This window comes from Coenobita brevimanus, chromosome 23, assembly GCF_032717465.1.
Source record: "Coenobita brevimanus isolate Jiangsu-jjx chromosome 23, ASM3271746v2, whole genome shotgun sequence".
Lineage (NCBI taxonomy): Eukaryota > Metazoa > Arthropoda > Malacostraca > Decapoda > Coenobitidae > Coenobita > Coenobita brevimanus.
Window position 1 is genome coordinate 61,027,709 of NC_136976.1, and position 11,150 is coordinate 61,038,858.

Sequence of the window (11,150 nt, forward strand, 5' to 3'; positions counted from 1 at the left end):
TCGCACCACATCCTTTACCACATGATCTTCCATCTCAACCCATTAATCTTTATTCCATTCTGTTTTCCTTGACACCAACTCAATTTCCATATCATCCATCTTCCCCTTCCCATCCAGTCTCTTCTCCCACTCCATTCCACTCCCTCTTCGTCACCTGTGTCCTATCCCATTCCACCTCCCACCTCATTCCACTCCATCCCTCATCCCATTCCATCTCACTCCCTCATTATCATCCCACTTCCCATCCTATCCCGTGCCATCCCACGCCCTCATCCCATCCCAGCTTCCTTTCCGCGGCACCAGCTAATCAGTGTCAGTTAGTGCCATGGAGTGTCTTAGTGTTATGATGGGGGGCCGCTAGTCCTGGGGGGGAGGATGGCCCCCCTTCTCACACTCTTGCTCCCCTCAGCACCAGAGAGAGAGAGAGAGAGAGAGAGAGAGAGAGAGAGAGAGAGAATCTATCATTGGCTAATCGCACCATCATTATATTAACAGAAACATTTCCAAATTTTTTCAGCGTGATCCATCAATTCATGTATTTTTCTTCAGTGAGACAGACAGGGAGAAAATTGTTCATTGTGCTCGCGCCTCATTAACGCTGGATGATAATGTTGGACTTTCTGGTTTTTGCAGGTAAGACTGGATCCAGGTGTGGCTGATAAATAAGGCTGGGACAGGTGAGTAAGGCTGGGTACAGGTGAATGAATATGTAAGTAAGTGTAAAGGTGGTTTGTGTGTGTGTGTGTGTGTGTGTGTGTGTGTGTGTGTGTGTGTGTGTGTGTGTGTGGTGAAGGTTAGTGAAAGTGAGTGCTGATGTGTGAGTGATGATGATGTAAGTGAGGAATGATGAATCAAGTGAGTAGGAGTATGGCTTTGTGCAAATGAATTCCATTATTTTTGTTATATTTGGGACGTGAATCAGGTGCATGAGGAAGGATGAATCAAGTGAGTAAGAGCGAGGATGAATGCAGGACTAAGGATTAATCTTGTAAATAATGAAAGATGAAGCAAGTGCGTAGGAGTGAGACTTGAGATGAATGCAAGTACGGGTGTCTGTGGTGGGTGACAGAGAGCGAGTCAGAAGAGGCAGGAAGAATGAACTGAGTGAGTACAGTAAGAGTGAAGCTGTATCTCGGAGTGCGAATCCTTGTGGTGAGTAAGGATAAATAAAGTAAATGATAGTAAGAATTTGAGCAGGTGGATGAGAGCTGTCTGTGTGAAAGGAGGTTAATCAAGTGAATGGGGAAGCATGAATCAAGTGAGAAAGAGTTATATTGAATAAGAGTGGGAATTGATATGGTGAGTGTGTCATATGAGTGAGGAAGGGTGAATTAGTGAGTGAGTGAGTGTGAATGTGGAGGTGAGTGATTCAGCATAAGATAGTGATGTGTGTGTGTGTGTGTGTGTGTGTGTGTGTGTGTGTGTGTGTGTGTGTGTGTGTGTGTGTGTGTGTGTGATTCAGCATAAGGTAGTGGTGTTGGGTTACCTGCCTTGAGTCCGCCAGGTGTCTTCCAGGTGACGCCTAAGAGAAGTAAGTTTCGACGGACACTTTTATTTATTTTATTGTGAGCAGCATTTGTGTGTGTGTGTGTGTGTGTGTGTGTGTGTGTGTGAGAGAGAGAGAGAGAGAGAGAGAGAGAGAGAGAGAGAGAGAGAGAGAGAGAGTAGGATTTTGAAAGCATGAATGACGAAAAAATGGATATACAGTTCATTGCATCAGGCACTTTGTCGGCAGTTCTATTTGTGTTTTTCTATTCTCGTCCTTGTATCCCTCGCACCAAAGGTATTAGTGGGTAATAGGATTCGGATGATGGAGTAGTGCAAGAAAGGAAAAGAGATAGTTTTTTTCTTTCTTTCTTTCTTTCTTTTTGTTGGGGATGGAAGGTGGTGGGTTGGAAAGGATTTCTGGAAGAGATGATAAGGAAAAACAAGAGAAAAGTCAAGAAACAGGTCGGAACTGGAAAAGTTCTTTGAGCTTCCATATATAGTGTATATATTTCTTTCGTATGAGATCATCGTCTGCGTAATTTGTGTCTTCTTGGATATATTGTGCTGTAGTCTCGACTACGTTTTACTGTGTTGTCAGAAAATGACGTATTCCTGCCTTAGGCTTCTCTAGGTAGGCCTATACCCATTCATGAAGAACTCTCCTTATCATTATGTAAGGTGCATATGCCTTGGCACTAAAAACGTGGGATGGCCAGGCAAAAGTCATGGTATAATGACAAAAAATGCTAAATAAAGGCATTTCTTGACAGATACAAAAAAGGCATGTATTGTTATCATCGAAGTAGGGTTTAAATTAGTAAAATAAAGCTACTCTGTGTTACAGGAAGTGTAGAATTGCCGGAGTTATATATATATATATATATATATATATATATATATATATATATATATATATATATATATATATATATATATATATATATATATATATATATATATATATATATATATATATATATATATATATATATATATATATATATATATATATATATATATATATATATATGTGTGTGTGTGTGTGTGTGTTACAGGAAGTGTAGAATTGCCGGAGTTATATATATATATATATATATATATATATATATATATATATATGTATGCTTAATATCAGCAAATGTCCATCATCAGACAATTACTAGCATTTTCTTCTAATGACCTGGTGTTAAACTCTGTCCTCAGCCATAAAAAAAAAAAAAACTTGGTAAAATCACCCAAAACGTATAAAAAGCACATACGACATTTATGACAAGACCCGGGCTAAACAAATAAGCCAGAAAGTCCGTATTAGGCACTGCATCATGATAAACGGCATAATCTTGATAAAAAAAAAAAATATGAAAAGGCATTTATGGGAAATTCCGGGCTCTAATTATTACCTTGCTAGTAAACTTACAAAAATCTACTTGACATGTTTCTTACAATGTGCAATGAAATTGTTATAAAAGAAATTATTATAAGTTTTGTTAATACGCTCGACCACACACAGGTTATATCTCTCATACCTACAACCGCATGTACTTAACTAAATGTTCACAATATGACTAATTTACTGTGCACTGCCTGATAGAATTACAATTCAGTATAAGCCATGGATCATAAAGCAATATTCCTGCTGAGTAAAACAGTAGACAGGCCAACTAAATAAATTCAAATATAGTACAGATATACCAGTTCCTGAGTCTGTTTCTCCCACTGCCTTTAATCTCGGCCAGGATCTTGAAATGAACGTATCTTTAATTTTGTTTTCATTTTTGTGCTGCTTTGTTACGATGGGACAAGTTTTACAGGCTCACAGCATTGGTTTCTTTCTGAGATAATAATAATAATAATAGAAAGAAAAACCCAGACCCCCCACCCCTTCTGCTTTCTGTTAGCGTCGCTTCACCTGCCCCTGAGCCACAGTATTTTGAAAGTGAAGAGGGCAAGGTATGTCAGGGGAGCACCGCCGCCCTCTGGAGACCTGAATACTTCACGTGTGGCCGCACAGGTGAGAGAGAGAGAGAGAGAGAGAGAGAGAGAGAGAGAGAGAGAGAGAGAGAGAGATTAATACTACCACTTCACCCTGTATCCAATTTGCATACTCTCTCCCTCACCCATTTCCCCTCCTTCCTCCCTTTTACACCCTAATATTACCCTCCCAGTCCTCACTTCCTATTCTCTTTAATGCTGTCAGTCCTCATTCCCTCCACCCCTATTCCCCGCACCTCATTCTCAATTTCTTCTTTTTTTCATCCCCCTTCTTATAACATTGTCTCCCCTTGTACTGTATTTTATCACTTACTCTTCACACTTCTTTACTTCATCCATTGCTACCCCCTCTCACTCCTCTACCTCTGTTCCCAACTCCACTCCAGTCCTTTCCATCCCATTCTTCCCTCTCCAAACCCCACCCTCCCTCCCCATCCCTCTCCGATCTATCTTCCCCTCTTCTTTACCCCTCACCTTCTTTCCCTTTAATACATCCTCTCCCTTAACCCATCCCCACTCCAATTCCACCTCGCCATCTCCTCCCCTCCCCTTTACCCTTCCCTTCCCTCCTCTCTCCGATGCATTCCCTGCTTTACCAACGCCTACTCCCTTCCCTCCATCCCCCCTTCAGTGTTCCCCCTCCCCATTCTCAGCCTTTCTCCTCCATCACTTTTATTCTTGTAGTTCTGCTTCCCCCTCCCTCACTTCAGTTTCTCCCCTCTTTCCTCACTTTAACAGTTTTCCCTCTTGCTTGGCCCAGCGGAAGAGGTGAACACTGGGTTTGCTGGGGAGGTTGAATCTAGGCTGCACTTGTCATATATATTATTCACGTATTTTTACTCTCTGGTGTTAAGTCTGTCCTGGCCTTTGTTCTCTGTGCCAGATTATTTCTTTCTTTGAAATTTGGATTTTTTTCCCCCCATATTTTTATCTCTAGCTGCTGCGCAGCCAGAACAGCTGTCTTTGGCTAAATATAATCATCTGGATGAAGCGCTGATGGTAGTAGTTGAGTTTTTGTTGTGTTGCAGTTGTTGTTCCCCAGGTTAATCATAAATGTGAACCCAGCTGACCGCAGGCTGTTGGTTCCCACTGCTGCATTCCACCATCCTCCTTTTGGGGGATAGGGAAGTAGTTGAGGCACGATTGTACAACCTGGCAGTTGAGCCATCTGTTATATCTGTGCCACCACATGAAGGCGTCCCTCTACAGCACCGGAAAACGGGTAAAATATGGTGCCGTACTGAATGGGTTGATGGAGACTAACCTTCCCTACTCTGAAGTCCTTCCAAACAGAAAATAAGATTATAAAGGCATCGTGCTGAGCGGTTTAGGGAGATGGTTCATATTCCTTTTGCCTCGTGAGTTCTGCCAAGCTTGATGATACTACAAGGCTAGCAGTGCTGACATGCAGAGCGTATGGTATGCAGGACTACTGGGCCTTGGCAACGAACTGTGAAGCCTATGCCCAGAGTCGGACTCAAAACAAACACACACACACACACACACACACACACACACACACACACACACACACACACACACACACACACACACACACACACACACACACACACACACACACACACACACACACACACACACACACACACACACACACACACACACACACACACACACACACACACACACACACACACACACACACACACACACACACACACACACACACACACACACACACACACACACACACACACACACACACACACACACACACACACACACACACACACACACACACACACACACACACACACACACACACACACACACACACACACACACACACACACACACACACACACACACACACACACACACACACACACACACACACACACACACACACACACACACACACACACACACACACACACACACACACACACACACACACACACACACACACACACACACACACACACACACACACACACACACACACACACACACACACACACACACACACACACACACACACACACACACACACACACACACACACACACACACACACACACACACACACACACACACACACACACACACACACACACACACACACACACACACACACAAATATGCCATCAAGCTAGAAGGGTTGATGTAAGATTTTTGTGGCAGCTACTGTGGTGGTGATAAAAACTTGGCGTTTGTTTAACGAGGCAACTAGGACTTTGATCACTGCTCTGCATACATACATACATACATACATATATACATACATCATTTACACATACAAGGACACTAGAGGGCATCCAAAATTACGAATAGTCAACTTACACACACACACACACACACACACACACACACACACACACACACACACACACACACACACACACACACACACCTTCCCAAACCTTTCAAACAACTGCCTTTCCTAAATTCGTCTCGCGGCAGAATGGAAGAACAGATTGCCGAATGTAGGTTGGCGCTAGAGAGGGGAGTGAAAGAATGCTATTATTTTTTACCCGGAATGTTGGCTGTACTGTGTGTGTGTGTGTGTGTGTGTGTGTGTGTGTGTGTGTGTGTGTGTGTGTGTGTGTGTGTGTGTGTGTGTGTGTGCTGTCTGGGTGTGCATGTGTTTATTTTTTAATCTTCCTCGAGTTTTTGTGCACTGTGGGAATCGTTTGTGCTTGCCGGCCCTCCTCCCCCAGCCCCTCCCTTTTTTTTTTTTCTTTTTTTCAGCGATGAAGAAGATCAGGGGAATTATTAGCCTGGAAGGAATGGACTTTTGCTGACGATCTTGCGAGCGAGCGAGCGAGAGAGAGAGAGAGAGAGAGAGAGAGAGAGAGATTGTAGGCTGTCTTATGAAAGACTTTGAAGAAATATATTTTGTTTTAGGTGTATAGTGACTAAATTAACAAGTTTTGGAAAGCATTGCCATTAATCGGTCCTAGGAAATTCGTAAGAAACTTGGGGAGGTTATTCGTACGCTTGCTTTCAGTAGAAAATATTGTAATACTGATGATCTAATTATCAGAAAGGATTGCCAATATAATTCACCCATAAATTTGTCAGTAATTGTAGCTCTATAACGGCTGCATAATGGATCCATATTGACATAGTTTTTCATGCTACCAATTAGTCCAAGAAAAAGATATATATATTTTCTCATGAATTGCCGGTACACACTGTATGGTCAGTAAGGACTGAATTAAATGGAGAATGATTTTGCAGCGTTTCATAAGTAGCTGAAGAATCTGATTCTTTTGTGTGAGTGACATGAGTGAGGTGATGACTGAAAATATAAGATTAAAAGTACCCCAATAATTTTACATGGTTATTTTGAGTAAAGTTGGCTAAACAGTTCTGCAAAAATAGGATGTGCTCGTTAATATGAGAGTAGGATGAATGACAATTGATTTTGCAGATATATGAGGCATTGATGAATATCACATCAATGATTTAGTTGACATCAACGAAGTACGACAGTGCAACACATCACAGAAGTGGTTCATGCGAAACTGATGGCTAACGACCCCCGGATCTGTAGGTTTATGATGAAACTCTTTCTGCGATCTTCATTAATAGAAATAGACAGAGCAAAATACCTTGAAAAGTGACCGGAAAGGTGATAATTTAGCTGCACTGGTGGGTCAGAGAGTACAGTAAGGTGTGGGGGTGACATGATCAGTTGAATTATAAATGTAAAAAGGAAAGTGGTTAAGGAAGGTCCTATACTTTCATTACTATTTTTTTTCCTGCCGCCTTATTTTGTGAACTCTAGGATTAGCCTAGTGGCAATAGATTGACAGGTTGATAGGTAGGCAAGATGGATAGATGGAGAGATAGATATTAGACAGACAGATTGAATGATTGATTGATTGATTGATTGATTCCTTCCTTCTTCGTTGACTAATGATAGCAAGGCACACTGAACTGAGTCTTAAATTCAGAGGGGAAACAGATTGCTCTTTATATTATATTAGGTTTGTGGATGGAAAAAAATAATGTACTTATTAGTTAGTTAGGCAGCATCAGATAATTGCAGTGTAGAATATAGTAATTGCTGCACATGGCTGTAAAATATATGTGGGAAAGCAGGCATAAAATGTGGCTGATGTGAACAGGAAACAAGTATGAATAAGATTGAATGACTGAGGAAAAAGGGGAAAGCTTGAAGGTACAGCAGTTGAAATAGAAGTTATTTTGGTTGTATTTGCCTCTCATGGTCACGTCTCCTCCGGTATTTTATTTACGCTATTGTCAGACGATTTTATGCAGCTGAGAGGTAATACCAGAACCTGAGAGTGTTATTAATAGTACCATTAAGCCTCTCAGAGTCGGGACATCTCGAGTATTGTAGTCCAGTTAAACTAGACGCTTGTATCAAGCTGAAAGTGAGTCATGGAAGAATAAGTGTGTTAAAAGTTTGCCAGGTACTAGAATAACCCTCAATATGGTGTTAAGAAAAATGGAGAAATGGGGAAAACATTGAGTAAGAGAACTGAGGGGCAGAAAATAGGGAGGTGGAGAAGCTTCTGACAAAAGAAAAAGTGCTAAATGGGAACCTGTTCATTAATAACAGTGAAAAAGAAGGGATTGGTTGGATGAGAAATATTTGAAAGGGACGGGTTTAGTGAATATTTTGCTGGACAGACAACAAAAGTAGGAGTTGGGGAAGCAAAACAAGGAAAGTGGTGAAACGAATAAAAAAGTAATATGCGAGTACGAATAGATGATTGAGGAGAAAGTGGAGAGGGTGAAGTGGAGGAATCATGTTGCAAGGTGAGTGGAGTGCAGTTAAGTGGAGTGGAATGTAGAGTTGTTGTGTTGTGTCGTGATATCTGTATCTGTCTGTCTGTCTTTCTTTCTCTCATTCTCTCCATCTGTTTATCTATCTGTATCTATTCGTGTGTCTGTCTTTCATTCTTTCTGTCTAACTGTCTCTGCGAGAGAGAGAGAGAGAGAGAGAGAGAGAGAGAGAGAGAGAGAGAGAGAGAGAGAGAGGGGGGAGGGAGAGAAAAAAAATTTGCTTGTGTTCATAACTGCGTGTGGAGAGAGAGAGAGAGAGAGAGAGAGAGAGAGAGAGAGAGAGAGAGAGAGAGGGGGGGGAGGGAGAGAAAAAAAATTTGCTTGTGTTCATAACTGCGTGTGGAGAGAGAGAGAGAGAGAGAGAGAGAGAGAGAGAGAGAGAGAGAATTTGCTTGTGTTCATATCAGCGTGTGTTGAAGTGTGTATGTGTGTGTGTGTGTGTGTGTGTGTGTGTGTGTGTGTGTGTGTGTGTGTGTGTGTGTGTGTGTGTGTGTGTGTGTGTGTGTAAATGTCTGGTAGTGTATATATGTGTGCATTGTGTGCATGCATGTATGTGTGTATGCCTGCGTGTTTGGATGGGTCATAATGTAAACGTCTCGTGTTGCGATGGCCTGTCTCGTGTTTACATCACTATGCACACCTCACACAAACTTATCTCTCTTCACCTCCTCTCACCCCAACCCCACTCCTCCACTCATCTTCCTCTCCCCTCCAACCCCCATTCACTATTCTCTCCCCTCCACCCTACTCGTCGTCTTCCAGCCTTCCCTTCCCAACCTTTCCTCCCACTTTCTTGTCCTTATCTCCTTACTTCCCCCCTTCCTACTTTTCCTCCAACCCTTTCTCACTCCGCCTCTTCTTCCTCTCCCCTTCAATCCCTCCACCACTGTTTCTGCTTCCAGTATTATCACTTTTCTTACTGCTCTTCACGTTATACTTTTACTGATTTCCCTGGCTCCCTTCTGCTTTACTGCCATATATCCACATTATGGCTTAGATCAGGTTGTTCATTATCCCTTCCCTCCTTCCTTCCCCTTCCTTCCTTCATCCTCCTTCGGTCTTATCTTATGTCCTTCCCTCCCCTCTTCTACCAACCCTTCCTCTCCCCACCACATTTTTTTTTCCCATTCCATTCCTTCCATCCACCATTCCTGTCATCTCTCCTCTTCTTTCCTTCTCCTTCCATGCTTTTCTTCCCTTTCTTCCCTCTTCCTCCATCCTACGTTTCTTTCAATCACCCCTCTTTCTTCCTTTCTTGTGCTTGAATTATTCTCCCTCCCCCTTATCTACAGTCTCTCTCTCTCTCTCTCTCTCTCTCTCTCTCTCTCTCTCTCTCTCTCTCCACACACACACACACACACACACCTCCCAATGGCGGTTTGTTCCTGCTTCGGTAGAACCCTTGTGAACACAGCCCCTCAGGCGACTCATGCCCTCGAAACGGCCAGAGGGGAGGAAAGGAAGGGGAAGGAAGGGGAGGGGAGGGGAGGGGAGGGGAGGGGAGGGGAAAGGAGGGGAGGGGAGGGGAAAGGAGGAGAGGGGAGGGAGGGAGGGAGGAGATGGGCGGGGTAAAGTGAGCGGATGGGAGGTAAGTCGATGAAAGAAGGGAAGGTGGGGAGGAGATAGGTGAGATGGGGAGGGGAGATTAGGTGAGAGAAGAGAAATAGAAGGGATGAGGAAAAGGAGGGGAAATGAGGAGGGGAGATGAAAGAAGGTGAGGAAGAGGGAAGGATGAAATATAAAGGGCATCATTGTAGTGTAAAGATGAAAGGGAATTGGAGAACTGATGTTACAGGACAGAGAGAGAGAGAGAGAGAGAAGGGCAGGAATGGGAGATGAAGGGCGATGGGGAAAAAAGCTGGGAAGATGGGGAAGGAGGAAGAGAAGAATTGGAAAGTAATGGCGAGAGAGGTGGGTTGGGGGGAGGGAAGGAGGAGGAGGAAAGAGTAAGGAAGGAAATTTTAAGCGAGGGAGAGTGAGATTGATGAGGCAAGGAAGGACGAGGTTGAGTGAAGGAGAGAGAGAGAGAGAGAGAGAGAGTACAAACAAGGAGGTTATGGACTCCTTGGGTACAGGTGAGTAATTAGTGAGTAAGTATAAGGGCAGGTAGGCGGCACGGAAGTTAAGGGTACCCGAATGAACCCTAGACAGCAGGTAAGGTAGAGAGAGAGAGAGAGAGAGAGAGAGAGAGATCCTGTTAATCCACTAATGAAGGTCACAGCATAAATGGGACAGTTCTGCCGAGGAAGGTGTAGAAGCTGGAAAATATAAGGTCACATTATTAAAGCGTTGTTGGCAAAGGTGTAGAGCAGCCGCCAGTGTAGGGACCTTTGTATGTGTCCTTGTAAAGTGGGTGAGGGCGAGTGAAAGCATAAAGGGGATATGGTGGTCGGGGAAAGGTTGAAAGGCAGTCAGACGTGCATTTTAATCCTTTTGCTGCTTTGCGTCTCCCTGTATCTAAAATAATAATAATAACAAAGAAAAGAAGAAAGTTTGATTATTGCAAGATAAACCCTTCGCTACGAGGGGGTTCTGTCTTTAAAATGAATAAAAATCCTAATCTGACACCAAGAACAAATGAAAAATACATTAACGGGAATGGTTCCTTACTTTCACATTACCAGGCGTGTGTATATCGTCAGAAAGTAAATCATCAGGCGGTAGCGGGAATGAAATACGGTATAAAATCGGTCTTCGTACTAAACTGGTCATTAAGAGAAATTAAGGGTAGGGCGCTAGCCGATAAGGTACAGTAGATGCCTATGTTGCTGATGCTAAGCGGATAGGAAGTAAAGATTAGTGTGTTGGAAGGCAGACTAGTAAGACATTTTAACCTCTCGAAAAAACTATAGATCTTTCACACTAATTTGGTCCAGATTTTCATCCTT